The following is a 24,088-nucleotide window of genomic DNA, read 5'->3' as shown; positions in this document are numbered from 1 at the left end:
ACTATTCCGCTATCTTGGCTCCGCCCCCCAAGTCCCCTATTATTTTCAATTAAAACAACATAAATGAATTCAATCATTAGTCTGCCTCCAAATTCCTTCCCTTCAAGCAATATGGAAGATATAGCAAAACTGCAAAGTTTGTGCACAGAAGAAAATAATTCTCTCTTGCCCATCAAAATGATTACAGTTGAGTCCATGCAAGATCTATTTCTATACAACTTGACAGTACTTCATAGTATTTTTAGGTTTTCTTTTTAACTAAGTAGGGCAATTTCTGAAATGCAAGAATTCTCAGTTTGCTCTCTTAGTTAATAGATATTCACAGAGCAGCTAATTTGTGCTGTATTATTAATATAATATGGCCAAAGACACTACTGTAATTTTCCATCCAATTTCACCTCCTGCCTATTCCAAAGAGGGAAGATTGGTCTGTACACTACAGTTTGAACAGTGAGGTGGAAGGGAAGAGCAACATCAAGCTGGACTTAGGAGGAGGTTTTAGATGAAGGAGGGGGCAAAATTCCCTAATTTTCACCCTGAGAATGATGAGACAAGTGGGTAGGAAAGGAAGCGGGATTTTAAGAAGGGTTTTGGTGGACTATATATATGAATCCTTCCTACAGTTTTTGAACAGCACTATAGAGGGACACCAAGGATTTTACACTCTTCTCAAGTGGTGATTACTTGACTGTGGTTATCTGCCATAACCCAAGAATGAGCTGTGTGGGTGCTTGCTCTACACAGGTTACATCAGAAGCAAGTACCACGTGAGTCTCAGGGGAAGTCATGCACTGAAGAGTAAGCCAAGTTTTTCCCAAAGGTGGAAATCCCCCCACCTGGTGCCCTGGAGCCCACTTAAGCTCACCACCTCCATCTGGTCCATAATACCCTCTGCCAGATTATTTCTGTGTTGTAAACATGTAAACGTATGATCAAAGAAAACAACCATCACTTGTTTGTATTTTATTTCAAGTTCACAGGAAAGATTTCCTGCAAGGTAATTGAAACCCAAATATTCTTCACACCGCAGTGAGTAGGTGAGTGTTAGGGTTTTAGCTCAGCAATCTAAGTACCAGCCATAAGCATATAGGCAATTCAGAAGATTTTCACTCAGGTTCATGGAATGAATAGAATAAAAATAAGAGGAGTTGGCTTGGTTAAAACGTAAGCTATTCACTTTACTGATTTTGTATTGAATTATCAAATTCTACAAGAACAATAGACAACAAAAACATAAGCAGCATCATGTGTTTAGACCAGAAAAACATGTGCAGCAATGAAAAAGCTTGTCTACAACAGTTTTTCACATCAGCAAATTAAATTCTGTGCTGGAGAACAGCAGGTATGTTCAAATTTGCTACATCATTTATATTTCCAAGCCTAAGGATTCAACCATGCACATCTGCATAGATTCAAAGATGTGCAGAATAAAAAGGAAACTTAGAGATTATTTGACATAACTCCCTTATTTTACAAAGGAGAAATTGAGATCCAAGAGAATTAAACAACTTTACTAGAAGCACATAGCTCCAGGGGTGTGCACAGTACTTGAATCCAAGTCTACCAACTCAGAATCCGCATCTTGCCTGTACTCAATCACTGTCTCACCTGTAGTCTATGTCTCAATCCATGTGCCACATTTCTCACAGCACTTGCAGTATATTTTCTGAAGTATTACCTACACTCGCCATAGAAGATTTTATTATAAGTAATTTCTTCATAATGGACATTAAAACAGATGGCCATCTAGGAGGAGAGACAGTTTTGATTCTTTGTTTGTGGCTTACAGATAAAGATAAAAACATATGAAAGGGACATGTCTTTTAACAGATGTTCTGTGTCTGGATGGCAGACCAATCAATGAAGCATTGACAGAGGTCTAAATAGAAATTAAATCTTAAGAGAATCAGATAGCATGTAAGAAAATTACAAAGTTGGAATAGGGGATGCCTTTTTGAAATAATACAAAATTCTGTGCTCGCTTTGGCAGCACATATACTAAAACTGGAATGATACAGAGAAAATTAGCATGGCCCCTGCTAATCAAATTTGTGAAGCGTTCCATATTTTAAAAAAAAAGAAATGCAAATTTCAAACACCATAAAGAAAATAATGGATGACTTTTCTTATTTAAAAATGCAAAAGAACTAATAACCAGACACTTTTTCACATCAATGACTATTAAAGACCATTGGAGTTAAAGAAATAGAATGTTGGGGAGAATTCTCAGAGATTGTTAGTTGAATGTGAATGGGAGTGACTTCTTTTCAGTCAAAGATGACAATATCGCAAATGTCTACAACATCTAACTCAAAGAAACTCAATTTAACTTATAATTTGATGCAGAGCATCTACAATAAACCCACAAGTAACATACTTAAAGATGAAACACCTGACTGCTTTCTCTCTAAGATAGGAAACAGGTAAAAATGTTTCCTCTCACCACTATTAAACATAGCACTGGCAGTGAAAGAAAAAAAAAGAAAAAGAAATAGAAAACATACAGATTAGAAAGGGAGAATAAATCTGTCCCTATTTGTATATGACATGATTGTCCAGGTAGAAATCCTAGGGAATATACCCAAAAAAGGAAAAAGAAAAATACACCCTAAAATTTAAAAACAAGTACAGCATGGTCACAGGATATAAGAGTAAGAAATAAAACTCAATCATGGGGGCATAGGGACTGACATTGTGGCTTAGCAGGTAAAGCTGCTGCCTATAACGCCAGCATCCCATTACCAGCGCCGGATCATGTCCCAGCTACTCCACTTCCTGTCCAGCTCCCTGCTAATATTACTCTGGGAAAAGCAATGGTAGAGGGCCCAAGGATTTGGGCTCCTGCCACCCCTGTGGGAGACCCAGATGAAGCTCTTGGCTCCTAGCTTCAGCCTGGCGCAGTCTTGGCTGTTGCAGCCATCTGGGGAGTAATCCAATGGATGGAAAGTCTCTCTCTCTCTCTCTCTCTCTCTAACTCAAACTTTCAGAAAAATAAATTAAATTTTTTTAAAAAACACAAGTTGTATCACGTCCCTCTGTTAGAAGCTCATCCATGGCTTTTCACGGCGCTTGGAATAAAATACAGATGTCTCTACCAGGACCCTATGTGATCCAGTCCCTACCTGTGTCTCCAATCCTGTGTTGTGCCACTCTAACCCTCAACTCCCATGCTTTAACTATCAAATAGGTTCATCTCAACAGACAGATTTATTGATTTTGAGCAAATATATTCCAAATTTGTTGGAGTCAGCAGCAGGAAGGTAGCATATTGCCTACGTCAATAACAAAAGAAATTATCCTGTTATTTAACTTAAATCTATCATTTAATTCCTTATTTGTGCCTCATAGATAAAATCTGAAATAAATCGGCAGGTACCATTGTCTTCTTCAACAATTGGAAAATTCAAACACCCAGAAAGGTCATAATGCATGAAATGGCCATTCCTACTTTAAGTTAGATGTAAATTAAACACTAATGGAATTTCAGGTCACAATTCAACCTACAGAGAAATATTAAGTCAGCATCAAATATATGCTCTTTTGCAAAATGTTTTAAGAACTAGAATGTTACTTCTCTTACATTCATTTTTTTTAAAAACCATGTTTTAAACATCTGTGAAATATATCTAGTATCTCTGAAAACTGTGGTATTGTTCCAACTCAGAATTATCTCTACATAGAAAATTTGTATTAGCATCATCATTATGGCAAAGAAGGTCTTAAAATACATAAACCACCCATCTCAATCAGACAACATCATTAATTCCTAATGTCAAACATCAGCTTAGGAATCTGAGGCATTGTAAAACAAAACAAAAAGCTCAGAAAAATAAGCAGAATATGTTTACCAGTGTTTAAGAATTACTTTTGTTTCAATTATATGATTAATTTGTGAAAGAGAATTTTTCATTTTATTTGCTCACTTGTTAGTAAGCACAGATTTTCCTAAGAATGGGGAGAACTAAATTACCTAAAGGTGAAGAAAATATCGATTACTTATGTCCACCTGAGTTCAACAGAAAGAATATGGTACTAAGTACTGATTTCCTATTACTTTTGACAAAAAAAAAAATTCATACACACGAATTCAAACCAAAATTTTTTTCTTTTATTATTAATTTTGTTTGAAAGACAGAGTTACAGAGAGAGGTAGAGGCAGAGAAAGAGGTCTTCCATCTGCTGGTTCACTCCCCAAATGGCCGCAACGGCCAGAGCTGAGCTGATCCAAAGCCAGGAGCCAGGAGCTTCTTCTTGGTCTCCCACAAGAGTACAGGGTGCCAAGGACTTGGGCCATCCTCCACTGCTTTCCCAGGCACAATAGCAGGGAACTGGATCAGAAATGGAGCAGCCAGGACTTGAACCAGCATCCGTATGTGATGCCAATGCTGCAGGCCAGGGCTTTAACCCACTGCGAATATTTTCTAAAATGAAATCAATCTGAATGGGAGTTGAAATACAGTGCTCCCTTGCTGAACCTCCCTCTCCACAGTTTTCCTAAGAACCTAAGGTTTATGAGATCCACATTTTATAATCCATAGGAGTTGCTGGAATTTTACTTTTGGTCTCATTGAAAATACAATGTTTAAAAAAAATACTATTTGAAGGCCAGCATCACAGAGAGAGGGAGAGACAGAGACAGAGAAGATCTTCCATCTACTGTATCACTCCCCAAATGACTGCAATGTCTGGGACTGGGCCAGACTGAAGCCAGGACCCCAGAACTTCCATCCAGGTCTCCCACATGGGTGTAGGGGTTCAAGCACTTAGGCCATCCTCCACTGTGTTCCAAGGCACATTATCAGGGAGCTGGATCTGAAGTGGAGCAGCATGGACTCAAACTAGCACTCTTATGGGATACCAGTGTTGTAGGTAGTTGCTTAATCTGCTTTACCACAACACCAACCTTGAAAATAGTGGCTCACACTCTGGCCTCAGAATCAGCCCTTAAGGCATTCAGATCTGGCTGAAGAGCCCATGAGAGTATTTTAGGCATGGAAAGCCAAGACACTCTGGAAAAAAAATAAATAAATAAAAAAGAAGACCTAAATGAAAGATCTCTGCATGTGAGATCCCAGTGGAAAGAATGGGGCCATCAAAGAAGGAGGTACTTTTCTCTGAAGGGAGGAGAGAACTTCCACTTTGACTATGACCCTGTCAGAATAAGATCGAAGTTGGCGAGCTCAAAAGTCTTCCATAGCCTTGGCAACTCATGACTAGAGCCTAGGGAGATTACTGACGCCATATACAAGAGTGTCAAATTGTTAAATCAACAACAGGAGTCACTGTGTACTTATGTCTCATGTGGGATCTGTCCTTAATATGTTGTCCAATGCGAAGTGATGCTATAACTAGTACTAAAACAGTATTTTACACTTTGTGTTTCTGTGTGGGTGCAAACTGATGAAATCTTTACTAAGTATATACAGAATCGATCTTCTGTATATAAAGATAATTGAAAATGAAAAAAAAAACCTGGTGTTAAATTGGAAATTGCATACAAAATTAATCAATTTTTAAAAAATATCATGTAGGATCTCTGTCTTTAATGTGCTGTACACTGTTATTTAATGCTATAACTAGTACTCCAACATTATTTTTTCACTTTGTGTTGCTATGTGGGGGCAAACTGTTGAAATCTTTACTTAATATATACTAAACTGATCTTCTGTATATAAAGAGAATTGAAAATGAATCTTGATGTGAATGGAAGGGGAGAGGGAGCGGGAAAGGGGAGGGTTGCAGGTGGGAGGGAAGTTATTGGGGGGGGGAAGGCCATTGTAATCCATAAGCTGTACTTTGGAAATTTATATTCATTAAATAAAAGTTAAAAAAAAAAGAAAATAGTGGCTCACTTGGTTAATCCTCTGCCTGCAGCACTGGCATCCCATATGGGCGCCGGGTTCTAGTCCCGGCTGCTCTTCTTCCAGTCCAGCTCTCTGCTATGGCCCAGAAAGGTAGTAGAGGATGACCCAAGTGCTTGGGCACCTACACCCGTGTGTGAGACCAGGAGGAAACACCTGGCTCCTGGCTTCGGATCAGCATAGCTCGCCGGCCGTAGCAGCCATTTGGGGGGTGAACCAACAGAAGGAAGACCTTTCTCTCTGTCTCTCTCTCTCACTAACTCTATCTGTAAAAAAAAAAAAAAATTAAATAGTGGACTTTAAAGCACAAGTTTAAGAAGCATTATATGTTTTATTTTGGTTTTGACCTAATGTATTAGCTCTACTTCTATTCCTATTTCATATTGCCCATCACACTCCATCTTCTTTTATGGTTCTCTGAGCTTTTATTTTGTTTCCATACACTGCAATGACAGTGACTATCATGAGGTTTGAATTTATTTTTTAAGGCTTATTTATTTATTTATTTATTTTGAAAGTCAGTATTACAGAGCTAGAGGGAGGGACAGAAACAGGGATCTTCTGTCTGCTAGTTCACTCCCCAAAAAGCCACAATGGCCAGGGCTTGGCCAGACCAAAGCCAGGAGTTTCACCCAGGACTCCCATGTGGATGACAGGGGCCCAAATACTTGGGCCATTCCCTGTTGAACACGTGGGCCATCCTCCAGTGCTTTCCCAGGCCATCAGCTGGGAGCTGGATCAGAATTGGAGCAGCCATTCAAACCAGTGCCAATATGGGAGGCTGGCATCACTACACCACAACACTGGCCCCTAGAATCTACTTTCAAAGTCTGCAGGTGTTGTATCACTTCTACAGCGGTGGGGGACATTTCTTCTGCCAAGGGCCCTGTGATATTTATAATGTCATTCATGGGCCATACAAAATGATTTACTTAAAAATTAGCTGGCTATACATTTACTAAATTTTGAGTCCTCCCCTGCATATACATTGACAAAGCCAGACCAAATGATTCTGTGGGCTCTGTGTGGCCTGTGGACTGGACGTTCCCCACCCCTGACTTAGGGAGATGTTGACTGCTATTAACACACCTAAAATAACCTTAACTTACCTATAACAGAGGCCATGTCTCTCCCACAATCCAGAGCTTCACACCAAGGGCTGGAATGATGCTTCCATGGTCATCGCTGCTGCACCATCTTCAACACATAGCTTTTTTAATAAAGATTTGTTTATTTATTTGAAAGTCAGAGTTACACAGAGAGAGAAGGAAAGAGAGAGAGAGAGAGAGAGGTCTTCCATCCACTGGTTCACTCCTCAATTGAACGCAACAGCCAAAGTTGCGCTGATCTGAAGCCAGGAGCCGAGAGCTTCTTCCAGGTTTCCCACACTGGTACAGGGGCCCAAGGGCTTGGGCCATCTTCTACAGCTTTCCCAGGCCATAGCAGAAAGCTGAACTGGAAGTGGAGCAGCCAGACTCGAACCAGCACCCATATGGGATGCTGGCCCTGTAGGCTGTGGCTTTACCTGCTACACCACAGCACCAGCCCCAGCACATAGCTTTTATCCCCAAAATCATCTCATACTTTCAAGATGATTGTCGCAACTCCAACCATCATGTCATGATCCAGTCATCAGGAAAAAGAAATGTATAAGGACTACAGGTCACACATCCCAGCTGATTCAAAGCCTTCTAAAGTGCTTTTCTGGAAATCTTATCACAAGGTACATGTTTACCTCCCATGGACCACTTCTTTTGGTAAGAGAAACCAGGAGACACATATTTAACAATATGGGAGTTTTGTTACTATGGAAGAAAAGCAGAGTAGAAATTGGAGGGTCAGTGGATTTCCTCATTGTTTACAAACCACAGAGTACCCTAAGGAGCTGAGAACTAAACTATCCCCAGTACTGGAAATACTGACCAATCAATGCCTACATGAGCACCCCATTATAGGACAGGTAGACCAGATGATCTCCTGAGGATCTCCCAATGTGATACTCTCTGGTCCTGGAGGACTTGGTATTTCCTGTTACACTGGAAAGCACAGAGAAAATCTCTGGCTCCCAGCCCTACACCTTGGCTCGTTACATGAGTGGGTCCTCACACCCAGAGCACCCTGTGGTCTCCCTTCCACGTCCAAGCTGGAGTCTCACCTCTTCCCCGAAGCCTTTTCGTGTTACTCTGGTCCAGCTGACCTTTCTCTTTTCTGAATTTTCACTGAGCCGTCTACCAGACAAGTCAGCAATCCACTATTTGATGTTTCCAAGGCGTATTATGTCACCCAATGGAAGAAAGGAGCGTTTCCTCCAAAACTCCATCAGGGATGCTCCTCCAGAGAAAAAGGAGCCGGAGAAGGAGGAAGTGGTGGAAAGTGAGCGCCAGGGCAAAGAGCAGGCTGCGACCGCAGGAACCCTGCAGAGAGACTATTTCAGCAATGGGGAGAAACATGGGATAAGAACGGAGATTTAAAGATGAACTTTGGGAAGCTTATGGTGTGGAGTGCTACACAAGAAAGGGCAGTGCAGGTTTTAAGACACTCTTGGAAAGACAAACAGTGAAGATTTCCATTTTTCTTCGAAGCTTTTTGAGTTGCTTTGTGTTTTATTCCAATATGGTCGGCACACACTACCTACCAGTAAGGACAGGTTTCTCACTGAGGCAGGGCTTTGGTTCCAGGACAGTCATTGTTCGCCCAGGACAGCAACTCAGAGAATAACAGCAAAAAAAGTCAAAGGCAAACCTGTAGGGAACTTATGGTAATGGAAAGGAAAATTAACCAAGAAGAATAATAAATAGAAAGGCATCACAATTATTCTCACATTAATTTATAGTTTGATTTATCTGTGATTCTTCTGAAAAAAATGGAATTTGGAAAATCATTTGTTGGAGCCGGTGCTATGGCATAGCTGGTAAAGCCACCGTCTGCAGTGCCAGCATCCCATATGGGTGCCGGTTCGCGTCCCAGCTACTCCACTTCTGATCCAGCTCTCTGCTATGGCCTGAGACAGCAGTAGAAGATGGCCCAGGTCCTTAGGCCCCTGCACCCACGTGGGAGACCTGGAAGAAGCTCCTGGCTCCTGACTTTGGATGGGTGCAACTCTGGCCATTGCAGCCAATTGGGAAGTGAAGCAGCGGATGGAAGACCTCTCTCTCTCTCTCTCTCTCTCTCTCTCTCTCTGCCTCTCTCTCTCTGCCTCTCCTTTTCTCTCTATCTAAATCTTTCAAATAAATAATAATTTTTAAAAAAGAAAATTGTTTGTTGGAGTTTTATATACCAATAATGTATACCAACTCATTTTGTTTTCATTTACTACTGTTATTTTAAAAGTTGCATTGATTTATTTTCATTTCATTTGAAAGGCAAAGAGAAAGGTGGAAATGGAGATCCTCCATCCACTGGTTCACTCCCCTCAATACCTGCAACAGCAGAACCGGACCTGGCTGAAGCCAGGAGCCCAGAACTCAATCTGGGTCTCCGTGTGAATGCCAGGGACCCAAGTAGTTGAGTCATTGTTTGCTACCTCCCAGGGTTGGAGATAAATGGGAAGCTGGAATCCAAAGCAGAGCCAGGCCTGGAACCCAGGCACTCTGATATGGGATGCAGGTATTCCAAGCAGCAGCTTAACAGCTGCATCAAATGCCTATCCCTACTAATGTCACTTTTATATTCATCTTCCTGTCCCCTGTCTCTTTATGCTGCCACCAGTGATTTTCCAGAGTAAACAAGGTGACCATCTCACCTGCTTAACATTTTCAATTGGTTCCCTGCTGAATAAATTAGAGATCCAAACCCAACCTGGCCTCAGGGCCCTTCTCAGTTTCCCCGACTATCTTCTCGACTCTACCCTCTCACAGCTAAGGCTGAACACTCCGGCTATGAGTCCTTTGCGTGTTGTTCATTCTCTGTTCCTCCATGTCCTTTCCCTGGGCCACATGCTCACTGGCCCAGCTCCATCTCACCCTCCCAGATTTGAGATGTTGCCTCCTGGGAAAGGCCCTCAGGGAGATACTTCCTGTCCCTAGCTACCATGCTTTCTACTCAAAGCTTTATTCAGATCTCATCACAGCATCCAAACATCAGTCACTTCCCTCAGATTGGAACAGGGGCCGTTTATATTCTTTGAACCCCTGTGCTAAGAAGGTGCCTGACATGCAGTAGGCAGTAGCTGCCTAGGAAAACATGAAGTTTTTCATGCTGCAAATCACTCTCTACCTTGTGTCTAAGAGCTTCAGGGCAATTTCCCAAGCCTAACTCCAAAAGACCCTTTGCCCTCACACAGGAGACCCAAGAAGTAGAAAACGAGAGTTTGCTAACCAATACCAATACAGAACAGGGGGCTGTCCTGCAGAAGCCACTTTCTTGCACACACCCCCAGGAGCTACTTGTCAAAAACCTCCCCAGAGCAGGCATCTGGCATCGCAGTTAGGATGCTTGCACCCCTTAGCAAGAGTGCTTGGGTTCAATACTCAGCTCTGACTCCCAATTCCATCTTCCTGCTAATGCAAACCCAAGGAGGCAGCAGGTGATGACTCAAGTAGTTGAGTTCATACCACCAACATGAGAGACCCAGACTGAGTTCCTGGCTTCAGTCTGGCCCATCCCACCACACTGTAGGCATTTAGAGAGTGAACCAGCAGATGGGAGGCCTCCCTCTGTCTATCTCTATCTATCTCCATCTCCATCTCTATCTCTGCCTCGTGAATAAATAGTAAATAAAAATTGGGGCAGGTATTTGGCACAACGCTCAGGATGCCTGCTTTCCATATTGCAGCCCCTGGGTTTCAGACTGGGCTCCACTTTTGAGTCCAGCTTCCTGTTGACACACACCACAAGCAGTGGTAACAGTTCAAGTACTTGGTCCCAGCATCCCAGCAGATGGAAGAAATCTCTGTGTTTCTTTCTCTCTTTCTCTCTCTCTCTATCTCTCTCTCTCTCCTCCCCCCTTTCAAATGAATATATTTTTCAAAAATAAATTTAAGAAAATTAAAAATAGAACTTCCATATTATCTAGCATTCCTACTACTTGGTATAAGAGGATACTTTCAAGAGTTCATGGTAAAGTGCAATTAAAAGATGTTTGTATTTCCCTGAACTTTTTGAAGTATCTTCCTGTAGTCCATGGAAATAAAAATCTTTATGTCAAAGAGACATCTGCACTCCAATGTTTATTGCTGTGTGTTCACAACAGCCAAGAAATGAAACCAAACCTTAGTGTCCTTCGGCTAATGAATAAAGAAAATGTGGTACATATACACAATGGTATAATAATCAGTCACTGGAAAGGGTGAAATCCTTTTATTTGTGACAGCATGAAACTGGAGGTCACCATGCTAAATGAAGTAAGTCAGGCACAGAAGTACAAATCCTGCATGATTGCACTCATATATGGAATCTAAAACAGTTGGTCTCAGAAAAGTTGAGAGTAGAATAAGAATTATCAGAAGTTGAGGAGAGTAGGGAACAGGAGAGGGAAAGGTTGGCCAATGGGCACTAACTTACAGTTAGGTGGCAGAAATAAGTGCAGGTGCTCCATTGCACAGTAGAGTGACCACAGATAATGATAATGTACTGTATATTTCCAAAAGCTAAAAGAAAGGATTCTAAATGTTTTACCATAAATAATAACTGCTTGAATAAATGGATACACTTCTCCTTGTTTGAACATCACACAATGTTTTCATGTGTCAAAACATCATACGTTGAGGCTGGCGCTATGGTGTAGCAGGTAAAGCCACCGCCTGCTGTGCCAGCATCCCATATGGGTGCCAATTCGAGTCCCGGCTGCTCCACTTCCGATCCAGCTTGCTGCATGGCCTGGGAAAGCAGTAGAAGATGGCCCAAGTCCTTGGGCCCCTGCACCCACGTGGGAGACCCGAAAGAAGCTCTTGGTTCCTGGCTTCAGATGGGCACAGCTCCGGCCGTTGTGGCCATCTGGAGTGTGAACTAACGGATAGAAGACCTCTCTCTCTCTCTCTTTCTCTCTCTCTCTCTCTCTCTCTCTCTGTGTGTGTGTGTATGTGTGTGTGTGCGCGCCTCTGTCTCTCCATAACTCTGACTTTCAAATAAATAAATAAATCTTTTTTTAAAAAAAGCCATCATATGCTAGGATTGGCGGTTTGGTCTAGTGGTTAAGACACGCATGTCCCACATCTGTGTACCTAGGTTTGATTCCCAGCTCCAGCGCCTAACTCCAGCTTCCTGCTGATGCAGATCCTTGAGTCAGCAGTGATGACTCAAGTAATTGGGTCTCTGCCACTCACGAAGAAGACTTGGATTGAGTTCTTGGCTCTCATCCTTGGCTTAGGCTTGCCTCTTCTCCTGTACCTGCCCCCAAGTCAGGAATTGCAAAGTGAACCAACAGATGATGATCTCTCTCTCTCTCTCTCTCTCTCTCTCTCTCTTTCCTTTTCTGTCTCAAATAAATAAATGACTTTGGGGGCTGGCGCTGTGGCACAGCAGGTTAACACCCTGACCTGAAGCACCAGCATCCCATATGTGCCAGTTCGAGACCCAGCTGCTCCACTTCTGATCCAGCTCTCTGCTGTGGTCTGGGAAAGCAGTGGAGGGTGGCCCAAGTGTTTGGGCTCCTGCATCCATGTAGGAGACCCGGAGGAGGCTCCTGGCTCCTGGCTTCAGATCGGTGCAGCTCCAGCCATTGCAGCCAGTTGGGGAAGTTGAGGAACCAGCTAATGGAAGACCTCTCTCTCTCTCTCTCTCTCTGCCTCTCCTCTCTCTTTGTAACTCTTTCAAATAAATAAATAAATCTTTTATAAAAATAAAAATAAATGATTTTTGAATCACATGGTACCCCAAAAACTTGTACAGTTTTTATGTGTCAATTTTTAAAATTAAAGGAAAAACCTTTCCCATGGGTATCACAAAACAAAACGTGAAGGACTGCAACAATGTTTTCCCTTCCTTTTTTTAAGATTTATTTTATTTATTTGAAAGACAGAGTTACAGAGAGAGGTGGAGACAGAGAGAGATCTTCCATCTGCTGGTTTACTCCCGAATTTGCCACAACAGCCAGAGCTGTGCCGATCTGAAGCCAGGAGCCAGGAGCTTATTTTGGGTCTCCCACATGGGTGTAGGGGCCCAAGGACTTGAACCATCTTCTACTGCTTTCCCAGGCCATAGCAGAGAGCTGGATAGGAAGAGGAGCAGCCAGGACTAGAACCGGCACCCATATGAGATGCTGCTGCTACTGGCCAGGGTGTTAACCCGCTGTGCCACAGCACCGGCCCCTGTTTTCCCTTCTGTATACTGGATCATTACAGAGTTGAAAGAGAAAGGAGAGAGTAAGAACAAAAAAGTAGAAGGGCAGAGAGAGAGAGAGAAAGAGAGAGAGAGAGAGAGTGCGAGCTGTGTTAAGCCAGACTATTGTCTGTTAATTCACACCTCATTTTATACCCTGTTACTTATTAGGAAATGGTCCTGACCAATCCTTTTCCCCTTTCTCACTGGTCTTTATATCTGGGCACATCCACTACCTACCAAACATGAAAAGGAAAATTCAATCTGCACCAAAAATTAAAATTCTGTGATCTGACTAGGATATTTACTCTATCTAGACAAATGTCTATCTTGTTAGTGTTAAAGCATGTGTTGTGTTAAGTAGTATTCATTTTGTGCTAGCCAACAAAAAGAATTCAAGATTTCTATTGTCTATAACCAGCAATGTCCAACAAATCAATCCTGTTCTTTTCTCAGATCCTTTGAGAAATATTCTTAAAATAAGATGGCTTATCTTTTTAACAATTGACACTTCAATTGTCTGATGCTTCGTTCCCTATCTTCAGCTATTTCATGTTCAGCATCTGCAGATTCCAGTGCCAAGTGAGCTCAGCCCACAGAGTTTCTAATTTCTTGAGCTCTCAGTTCTGACCTGATTCCTGCCCCGAGGGAAATATAATGCTGCTCCTGGAATCTTTCTAAACCACACAAGGACTATTGTGTAAGGACATTTCAGTGATCAGAGTTTATGACTCGGAATTTCTGCAAATCTGAGTTCTAGTGTCTGTTCTTACAGCACCTCTTGGTCAGAATGTAGGACTCCTAGCTTCCAGTTAGGAAAACCAGATCAAAGAATTGATGAGACAAATGACTCTGGCAAACATCAAGTGCTTTTGCAACGTTAGAGTATGATGACAGGGTGTTGTAGAGACAACAGGAATACATATAAGCAGAGAGAAGCCTAATGAATTTTTGGCAGAAAATTAGAAGTTAACCAAGTATTTATTGAGTACCTACTGCATGTCAAGCAATTTATTCTCCCGTTCAGTCTTTAACTATAGCAAAGACATCCTACTTTCAGAGGGGACACTGATGCTCCAAGGAAATGAGCCACTGGCCTGAAAGTCCTGCTGCCAGTGAGGGCCGTGGGATTTGAAACTCTCCGTTCAGAATTCCTTCCACAACCTTACACTGTGTTGGAAAAACTAATACACTCCACGGTTAAACATTCCCATTCCTTATCCAAGATCCAATATTTAGCATAAACCTACCAAAATACAATTCGGGACAGGCATTTGATGCAGTAGTTAAGATGCAACTTGGGACACCCTGCATCCCATATCAAAGTGCTTGGTTTCAAGTCCCAGCTCTGCTTTGGATTTCAGCTTCCTGCTAACCATACCCTGGGAGGGAGCAGGTGATGGCTCAAGTACATAGACCCCTGCCACTCACATGGGAGATCCAGATGGAATTCCTGGCTCCTGGCTTCTGTCTGTCCTAGCCTTGCAGTTAAGGGCATTTGGGCAATGCACCAGCAAATGGAAGATCTCTCTCTCTCTCTCTCTCTCTCTCATTCAAATAAATATAAATACAAATAAATATAAATAAAATATTTTAAACAATAAAATGTACACATTTTCTACTTTAGTACAACCTCAAAAAACTAGTTTGCCTCAAAAAGTGGAATTGAGAAACCTCCCCTATTCTTGAAGGACTAGAAAAGGTGGAATTTGCAGAGACTTAACACTGTTCCCAGGGTCCTTAGCAAATGGAATAATGCCTGACTAATGCAGACTGCCCAGCGGCCTCCTCCTTTTGGACTAGATGAGGCCCTTTTATGGAGGAAGCTGCTAAAATGGCATCAGGCTATTAATGGGAAGAGCATTTACTTTAGATTAAGAAGAGTGTAAAGTAGAGCGGGGGTCCTCTATGACTGGCTATTAGGGATGTTAATTAAATATTTATAATGTCTAAATTAGCATAGTGAAAGCTCAATTCATCAATTTGTTCTGGCCTGTTTGTATGGGGGAAAAAATAACTCCAAATGCCCCCGAAGAAAGATGCTGTGTGGGTCAATAGGAAGATGACTGAACAATTTATTATGATTGTGGTAAACTTTTTATTTTGATTTTATTTAAAGGTACTTGTTGCTGCACCTTACCTTAAAGACCATTTGCCACAGTCAATATACTGGAGGGCCATGCATTATTCATTGTTATCCAAGGAAATTTTTGCTAAGATGCTTCAATGCTGAATGCCGGATTGATTAATTGATTGCTTGATAGTTACTTCCAAAAAGGGGGGACTAGGTTTAATGTTGAGAACCAGGAGCTGGAAGCCAGAATGCCTGTTGAAGAACCTAGACTTCAGAGCCTTGAGATGACAATCTTCCTGACAGAGCTGTTTTCAGGACTCATGGTTAGTAATTGAGAGTTGAGTCTTCCATCGACAACTGCTAAGACTGTGGCTGCCCTACCCTCAGCAGGGTGGAGAAGCCGAGCCTATTAATACCTACACGCCCACAAGCCTGTGGATACTTAATGAATGTACTTTATGAATTCCATTAGTTACAATGTTTTACCTCTTTTTATTATAGGAAAGTCTCAGAAGGGAAAGGGCAACTGTCCAACCTACTTTCAACAGTGGAAGAGCCTGGCCACAGCAGACTTTGATGGAGTTTTCTGTAGGGAGCTGAAGGTCATCGCCATCCACACACACACACACACACACACACTGGGGTCAACACTTTTGGGGAGTGGAGGACAGAGAGAAAGTTCTGGGAGTCTTCCCGATTCACTCTTCCCCACACTGGCCCAGGTATCCCATGGTCACAGCAAATGAACTTCTTTTCCCAAAACTAAAAATTAAAACATAAAACTTTATGACAACCTTTTGTTTTGTTTTGGTTATAACAAACTTTTTAAATCTTGTAGGTATACCATTTGCTTTTCCTATGGAGAAATGGCCAGAAATATAGTTTGAACCCTCTTCATACGGGGTGCATCTGATCTCTCTCTCTCTCTCTCTCTCTCTTTCCCTCTCTCCCTCTCTCCCTCTCCCTCTCTTTCTCCCCCCTCTTTCGGACAATCTGGCCTTCCCCAGAGGGAAGCTGGCGCGAAAGGGGTTAAAGGTTCCTTGGTCAAAATAGCCCAACAGAAGGAGCCCGGCCCAGAGCTGAAATCTAAGTGCTAATGACCGCTGCCCTTCACCCCGCTGCTGTCCACCGGCCGGACCTGTGATCGGGTGGGGGCCGAGACTGGGAGCTGGCACAATGTTGTGCATTTAACATTTGAACTTCTCCTATCCGAGGCAGCAGGCCGTTTTGTCCTGGGGTCGCTGACCCTGGCTCCCCCATCAGCTGCCCTGAAACCTTAATTGAATGACAGATGGTCATCTTCGGGGGCGCCAGAAGCTGCGGGCGGCCAGCGACGCAGGGGCTGCGGTCCCGGGCCCCACCAGAGAGGTGGCCGATGTCCGAGGCGGCAGGCGGCTTGCGGGGCCCGCCTGGCCCGCGGGCGCGGCGAGGTCGGTGGGCGTCGGTCAAACGCGCGCGCTGCGCGGTGGCCCAGGAGGCAACCCAGGTCCAGCGGGCCGCGCTGGCCAAAGATCTCCGGGTCCTAACGTTCCAGCCTTTCCTGCAGGCCCAAGGCCGCACGCAGGCGAGGCCAAGCTAGGCCAGCCGCGAGCCTGGAAGGCTGCGAAAAGAGGACAAAGCCGCTCCCTTCCTAGGCCTTAAGGCCCCGGGCTTCTGCACCTTCCGGCCCCAGGTAGAGGTCTGGGACCTCTGTGTCCAGGGTCAGCGCCCACGCTCAATACCTCAGCCCCAGGTCTGGGCCGCCGCCCTGAGTCCATGCTGGTGGGCGTCATCCCCGGCTGGAAGCCACACGAGTCCCGCGAGTCAGCCAGACCCCCTAGGTGGGCCTTGGCTAACGCCAGGCGCTCAATCCCGCAACCTGAGGGATTTGAGGGGGGGATGCTTTCTGGATTCATTGGTGAGAGACAGACGCCCCAAAAGACCCCCGGAGGCGCCGCGGCCCAAGCACACGGCCTCAGCCGCCTGCCCGCGCCCTAGTGTCCTATTTCTTTAAAATAAAAGCTGCGAGCCCTACAATTACTGGGATTACAGTGAGCGGGTATTGATCTGCAGCCGGCATTGTAGGATCAAGCGGGCGAGCGAAGGCTGACATCGCCGCCTCCCCCTCCCCCTCCCCCACCCCACCCTCATCCCCACCCCCACCCCCAGCCTCCGTCTCGTCCCGCAAAGCGCTAAAAAAAAAAAAAAATCTAAATGTTTGATTTCAGAAGTACCATCAACACCTGCTGCAAAAGAATGACACCCCACCCCAGCCCACCCCCACCGCGCCAGGCGGTCCCACCTCTCCCCCTCTCCGCCCATGGGCCTCCCGGGCCAGAGCCAGCCACGCCACCACCTTCAGCCTTATTTATTTATTTATTTATTATTTAATTACGGAGGGAGAATATACACATAAGCAAAAAAAAAAAAAAAAAAAGCCTCCCCGGCAGGCGCGAGCGGGAGTAGCGCGGAGGCCGAGGAAGGCGGTAATGCAGCCCTAATGCACACATAGCTGACATCAACTTCCGTCAGGCAGCTCGGAGAGATCGAACCTTTCGATTGTAACTGGGACAATTTGCATAGTGATTCCCTTTCAGAGCTTTCCCGAGTCCATAACGAGCCCAGGCAGCTATTCAAATGCAAGTTGCATCCCCAAACGCGAGGCTGGCCTGACCAAAAAGAGCCACTCGGCGCCCGAGAGAGGCGAGGCTCGCGCTCCGGGTCTCGTCCCTCTCTTTTCTCCTTTCCTCTCCCTTTTGCTCCTCTGCTTCCTGGTCTAACTGGGAGCTGTTTATTTATGGCTGCAAATGTGTGCGTGAGAGAGAAGGAGAGAGCGAGAGGGGGGGGGGGGCAGGGGCGGGATTGATCTTTTGCCTGGACTTAAAGATGGAGCCGAAGAAGCTGGAGGGAATTTGGGTTTGCGCGCCGGGCTCCGACCCTGGGCGCCGAGCCCTGCGTGCCTCCGCCCGCGACCACGCAGGAATCCGTGGGCCCAGGAGCTGTCCGGATGGTCCACCTGCCCCGCGGTTGCGCTGCCGAGAAAAGTCTTCGCGCTGGGGGCCCATCCTACCCCTGTGTTTAAAACGAGCGCAATAAAAGGTATCACCTGCGACGTGTGCTGATTACTTTTTCGTGCTGTGCATTGGGCGCTGGAAGTGCGGGACGTGGGGTTGATTTATGGGTCGGGGAGGGGAGGAGAAATTGGGGGGGGGGGCTTGACCTTCGTCCCCCACCCCGTTTCCCTGTTTCTCACTTGAAATTATGCAAATGGCCTCTCGTTTCCCTTCCTCCTAGGAGGCTAGTCCTCGTGCATGAACCCGATCGCATGTCACAGAAGCAACTTGCCGTGAAATCTGCTAATGCGCCGCGACTCGCCCACCGGGGTAAGCGGGGCTCGCGGGCGTGTGCGGGAGGAGGGGGCAGACTGGGGCGGAGGCTGGGTCAGGGGCTCCGGGCGCCTGGCCACGCGGGCCCGCCGCTGAGCCCGCGCTCACGCGAGCCGGCTAGGCGCTGGGGGCGGAGGGCAGCGGCCGCGTCACGCTCGAGGAGCAGAGCGGGGGCGCCCCCCTCCTAGCCCGCCTGCCCGGCCACAGCCGCTGACAGGTCCTCCCCGCGAGTTTGAAGTAGCAAATGAGAGAGGAGAGGGGGCCCCCCGGCACGGTGTAAATAACGCGGGCATGCCCCGCGCCGGGGGCCGCTGTGCGGGCGCGCGTCTGCGGTTCGTGCGCGGTTCTTCCCCTGGGCAGCCTGCGGCGACCACACCTCACCTACATTTGTGTGCCTTGTGGAAACGGAGCTGGGCGATTCACTCACCCGGGGGTAATCCCCAACTTGGAGTTTATCTACGCTTCCTCGGGCTGGTTCACGGTTGCTAAATCTCCCGGTGGCTTTGCTCTCTCCAAGTCCTACCCAAACCCGCTAAGGATCCCAGGCCAGGGAACTTCCAGAGCCAAAGCAGCTCCGGTAGCCAGAGGGCATTAAGGTGGCTAAATTCATGTTTTGTTCTGAAGTTTTGGTGGAAAATGTAGTCTCCTTAAACCCGCAGGAACAGCCAAGCGCACGTTTTGAGATGTCCTCTGCTCACTCCATTGGTTCCAACGCCGGAAGCTGGCAGTGAGCTTTTTTTGCTGCGGCCTGTTTTATGCAGGGCATACACGGATGTTTTCCCCATTTTTAAAGCCTTGGCATCTTTCTTTTAAAAATGTAGACCGTGTCTCCAATCATTTCACAGCTGGTTCCTTAAGGACCAGATACGTAAGAGCCTTGAGCACTGAATGGCGGTTACAGCAGGCTGGGTTGGACAAATAAACCCCATACAAATGGAAAACAAATTGAACAAATGAAATGCTTACGAAAGAAGATGAGGGAATTGACTTTGGGGGGGGGGGTGAGCTTAGGACCTGAACTGTCCAGATTTGATGATGACACAAAACCAAATCTAAAAGATTTCCTTTGCCCTTGCATGTACAAACTGAAAAACAACAGGCCTTCCTGGCCATCTCAGCCAATGGCACATTTTGATACAGTTCAAAGGACAATTCAGCTGTGGGACACTTGCATAGTTTTTTTGTAAACTACCCCAATTAGATAACCTTTAGTCCTAGTGGAAAACCATTTTAAATGTATTTCTGGTTTGGGGGTGGGGAGAATTTAAACTCTGACACTTAAATTATTCACTGGTTTCTGCGGGGTTAATTTGATGTAAATAATCTGTTCTCCTGTCAGCACAGGGAGAAGGTACAGGCCTGGCAGGGAGAAAGGACAAGTCAGGCAGTGACAAAGCCCTGTGCCTCAGGTTCTGAAGGGGGAGTTAGGGGGCTCTGAACCTAGCTTTGGTTTTCCTGCATCTCTGTGCTCTTAAAACAGTAACTCAAGATGTAAGTAAAAGTGTTTTCATTTTTTATTGATCCCGCTAACATCTTTCATTATCCAGCATGTAGCCACAGCAAATTATTGCTCATTTGATACTGAGAATTCTATTGACCATGGCTTTCGTTGGAGAGAGAATTCTAACTACTCGGCTGCTCTGCCGTCAGAGCTGAGGCTGGGGACGTGGCAAAGCTAAAACCCCAGTAAATTGAGCCCTCTGCCTCCAGGAATTGATGGAGATGTGTTCATTACATGGGGCCACGTGGACGTGCATAGAAATCTGCTTTTTACTCTGCTGGCCTTGCCCCCATTCAGGCGAAAGGTCGGCCCCTTTGGAACATAACTGCCTTCTTGCAGGACTGGGCATTCGTTTGCCTCTCCTGGATCCCTCCTGGCAACCTATTTCCAGCTCTGGCCAGTTTGGGGCAATTAAATGATGCAAGGGAAGATTGTTCCTCATTCTGTGGTCAAAGCCACCCCAATTTGGACTGTTAAAGAAATTATGAAAACGTCCCCTCCACAAACAAACAAAACCACCTTCCTAAAATGCCCAGATGAAAGCTCTCTGGTCCGGATGTCATTTCCTAAATTAAACTGCACCACCCATACCCCACCCCTTTCTGGACCCCAAGTCACCCTGGAGGGGCTGAGTTGGGGCACAGGGAGCTCGGACATCATCTGTTTCCTCTGGTCGGTTGGAGTGGGCATCCAGCCTGAATCCAGCGTGTCCCTGGGCAGAGGGGTGGAGAAGCAACCCGGGCCTGGAGAAGGCCTGACCTTTGACACTTGGACCTGCAGCTCCGGGGCTCTAGAGGCTGGAGAGGGAGGCCAGCTGGGAGAAGAGGCTAGAGATGAGGACCCAAGGGGACAATGGGAGAGGCTGGGATTGCTGGTGGCACAATCTGCCTTCACCTGAACGCAGCCGCTGCTGCCCTGAAGCCGGGGCCACCCGAGGCCTTCCTCCTCCCCAGGGCGGCAGTCTCCAGACTCCAGCGGGTCTCTAGCCACCTGCATCCTGACGTCCCTCGGAAGGGCTCCCCACCTGGAGGCTGCGTCGGCCTCGCAAGATAGGAGCAAGAGGGAGAAACGGCCCGACGGCCGGCGGCGGCTGAGCTAGTGGGCCTCCAGGGCCTGTCAGATTTCCCTGCAACGAGGGATCCACTTCCAGCTCCTCACACTCTCCGCTTCAAGAGAACCGGGCCACCGTGGAGGAACCAGGTCCCTGGGGACTCCGTGGAGCGGATGGCTTGGTTGGGTTTCATTTCTACACCAACCAAGAGCTAAGCCCTATCGGTTAGGTTCCAGAACAAAAGGAGAACCAATGAAGGACTTGACCAACGAGCCCCCCCCGGACCTCGCGGCGGGCCAAACAGCGCCAGCTCCAAATCTGAAGGCGCATTTGGGGACTCTAAGGGACCTGGCTTGGAAGTTATTTTTCTAATGCTGCTATTACGTGTGCGTGAAGCTATTTGCACTCCGGGAGTCCACGATCCCCGACCCCTTGCGCAGCCGGGAGCCACTTTGCCCCAGAATAAGGCAGTGAACTGGTGGGCTCACGCGCAGCTCACGCGGGAGTCACCCACGAGCAGCAGCGTGGAGACGCGGGTGGATTCTGACTCGGCGTGGGGAGGGGGATGTGTAAGATGAGATGCACACTGTGGATTTTTCTGGTTTTGCCTTTTTGTTTTTTAACGTAGATAACTAGCCCCCGGCGTCGGGCGTCGGGGTAACCGGCGCGCGCCCAAGGCTGGAAATGTGCACACCGCCCGCCAAGCTTGGAGAATCCAGCCCACGGAGGTTTCGGAAACCCGGTTTTCCTGGTTTCAACCGGACTCTGAAACCCCGCGATCCTCCGGGTGTGGGGGAGAGTGGCCGGCCCTGGCCAAGCAGGCAGTCCGACGCAAGCGCGCGCGCACACACGCGCCCGCCCAGGGACCCGGCGTTACTAGTATCCAAGGCCGTATGCGAATCTTCGAGGCTGTGGCGGAGCGAACCAAGTCTCTGGAACTGCTCCAGTCCAGCAACCAATAAGGCAGCGACGTTCTAAAAGTTATTTGGGGGAACGAGGCTGGAACCTGAAAGGTTAGAGGCACGGCACAGGGCACCCAGCCTTCTACTGGCCCGGCGCTGTCGCCGAAAGAGACGCGGAAATGTCTTCTTCTCGCGTACACAGCAGCGCTCATGTCCGACGGCGAGCTCACCTCCGTATAGGGGGCACCTGGCTCTGCCATCGCACTTCCCAGCCACCCTCTCGGCGCTTCCTCCGGGTGTTTCCAGGCAAATGAAAGGAGCAGGATTCGAGATCGAGATCGTAAATTATTTTGTTCAGCCTTCTGTCTTTTTTATGAAAATAAAAGCCAACACTTTGTCATTTTTAATCACATAAGCAGACAATAAATCTAATTCTTATATTGATTTTTGTTCCAGAATCAAGTGATTTTCTGCAGTGTCTGTTGTGTTTCCGAGGCAGGGCAGATTGCCTGGCGATGAGGCTGGGTCTCCGCGAGCCAGGGCTTATCTGGAACAGGCAGTTGATGGTGGACTTTGAAGTCTGACAGCAGAGAAGGGATTCTTCCTGGGTGGCAGGAAGTTCGGGTTTTGTCTAATTATCTTGATAATGGTCTCCACTGGGCCACCCTTGGTGTTCTAGGAAAGATGAAAGGTTTTGCTGGTGCTTTTAGGGATTACGGCCTTAGAAATTTATTTATTTAGCAAAATCAAATCAAATCAAAACGAATCAAAAAATGTGCTGATGCCAGGGGCCCGGATGGCGCTGGGGGCGTTAGCAAGGGGAACGGGGCCCACCACAAACACTAAGCTCCAGACTCGGGGCCTGCGCGGACCAGGAAGGGAATGGTAGATGAGACCCACCTGGGAGGCGTCAGTTATGGCCAGTTACAGCGCCAAGGCCTCTCCCAAGCGCAAGTGTTCCCTCTGCATTCTGCCGCCCACCTGACCCTCCGCTGTTTCAGAAACAGGGCTCGTTTCTGTCGGCGCCAGATACACTCGGCGTCTTTCCTATAAAAAGCTGCAGGTTCACAGACCTCCGCCCGGCCTCCATTTAGGGAAGAGGGGGGAAGGAAGGAAAAAAGCAGGAAAAAAATAAGAGGAGGAGAAAATGAATGGGGAAAAGGAGGGAGGGAGGAAGGGACACGGAGAAAGAGAAGGAGGGGAGGGAAGGGGCTTGGAAATGAAGGGGCTGAAATGGAAGAAAGAAAATGGTGAGAAGGATGATGGCGGGAGAGCAGATTTTTAACAGACTTAATAAGGAAAATACACAAAATTACCCGGTCCCTCCGAGGGAAACTGGTTGCCCTTGTGCACCACCCGCCTTCTTCTGCCGCTGCCCACCTTCTCTCCTCCCTCCACGCGCAGAATAAATGCCCCCGGCTTCCTCCACAGCTCCAAAAACCTAAACCCGGGGCGTGCTGCCAGGCGGGAACCGCCACGCACCTCCCTAGCATCCGCGGCACTGCCCCCACCCCCGGCTGCCAGGGCCTCCGCCTCCTGGCGCCGTAGACCTTGGCTGGGGGAAGGGGCCCGGTGGCTCTGCGCCCAGCAGAGCGGGGGATGGGACCTGGGCTTGCTATTGACCCTGAGGCTCTGACCTTTCCTGCTGTCCGCCAGGGTCAGGCTTTAACCTTTCCCTTCCCCGCTCTGCGCCCTCCCGGCTCTCGGTGGCCCTCGGCTAAGGAGAAAGGGTGGATATTTGCGGCTGATAGGGCAGGCGGCGCGGCCCAGACCCCACGCTCCAGAACTCTGAGCCCAGAGGATCCCGCGCTGCCTGGGCCCTGTTAAACCGCCTGGCCGAGCATTGGATTTGGGGAGGCGCGGGGGAGGAGAGAACGCGCCTCCAAGGTTTCCCGGCCCTGTTTAGAACACCCTCGCTTCCAGTAAAACGTCCCCTCTCTTGCTCAGGCACCAGCCAACAAGGTGCATTTCGGGGATCCATGTGCGGCAGGCAACAGTACAGAGCCGCACCTGCGCCCCGCAGAGAGCCAAAGCTTTTGACTTCCGTCCACCTGCGGGTGCCAAAAGGAACCAGTGA

The 24,088-nt window shown here is 47.0% G+C and overlaps 2 long non-coding RNA genes and 1 pseudogene across 2 annotated transcripts; 2 read left to right on the top strand and 1 right to left on the bottom strand.

Moving 5' to 3' along the window:
* The first annotated feature begins 1,974 nt into the window (after window positions 1–1,974).
* LOC133770658 (U6 spliceosomal RNA) lies at window positions 1,975–2,071 on the top strand (annotated as a pseudogene).
* A 16,410-nt stretch (window positions 2,072–18,481) lies between these two features.
* LOC133770181 (uncharacterized) lies at window positions 18,482–22,455 on the top strand. The gene is made up of 2 exons (XR_009867318.1): window positions 18,482–18,554; window positions 20,398–22,455. It is a non-coding gene; the product is annotated as an uncharacterized LOC133770181 (long non-coding RNA).
* Window positions 22,303–23,462, bottom strand: LOC133770180 (uncharacterized). The gene is made up of 3 exons (XR_009867317.1): window positions 23,328–23,462; window positions 22,912–23,239; window positions 22,303–22,686 (listed from the first exon to the last, which is right to left on the bottom strand). It is a non-coding gene; the product is annotated as an uncharacterized LOC133770180 (long non-coding RNA).
* Window positions 23,463–24,088: the final 626 nt, after the last annotated feature.

Source organism: Lepus europaeus, chromosome 11 (assembly GCF_033115175.1).
Source record: "Lepus europaeus isolate LE1 chromosome 11, mLepTim1.pri, whole genome shotgun sequence".
NCBI classification, from domain to species: domain Eukaryota; kingdom Metazoa; phylum Chordata; class Mammalia; order Lagomorpha; family Leporidae; genus Lepus; species Lepus europaeus.
Note: the sequence above shows the minus strand (reverse complement) of the source record. Positions and strands in the feature narration are given on the sequence as shown.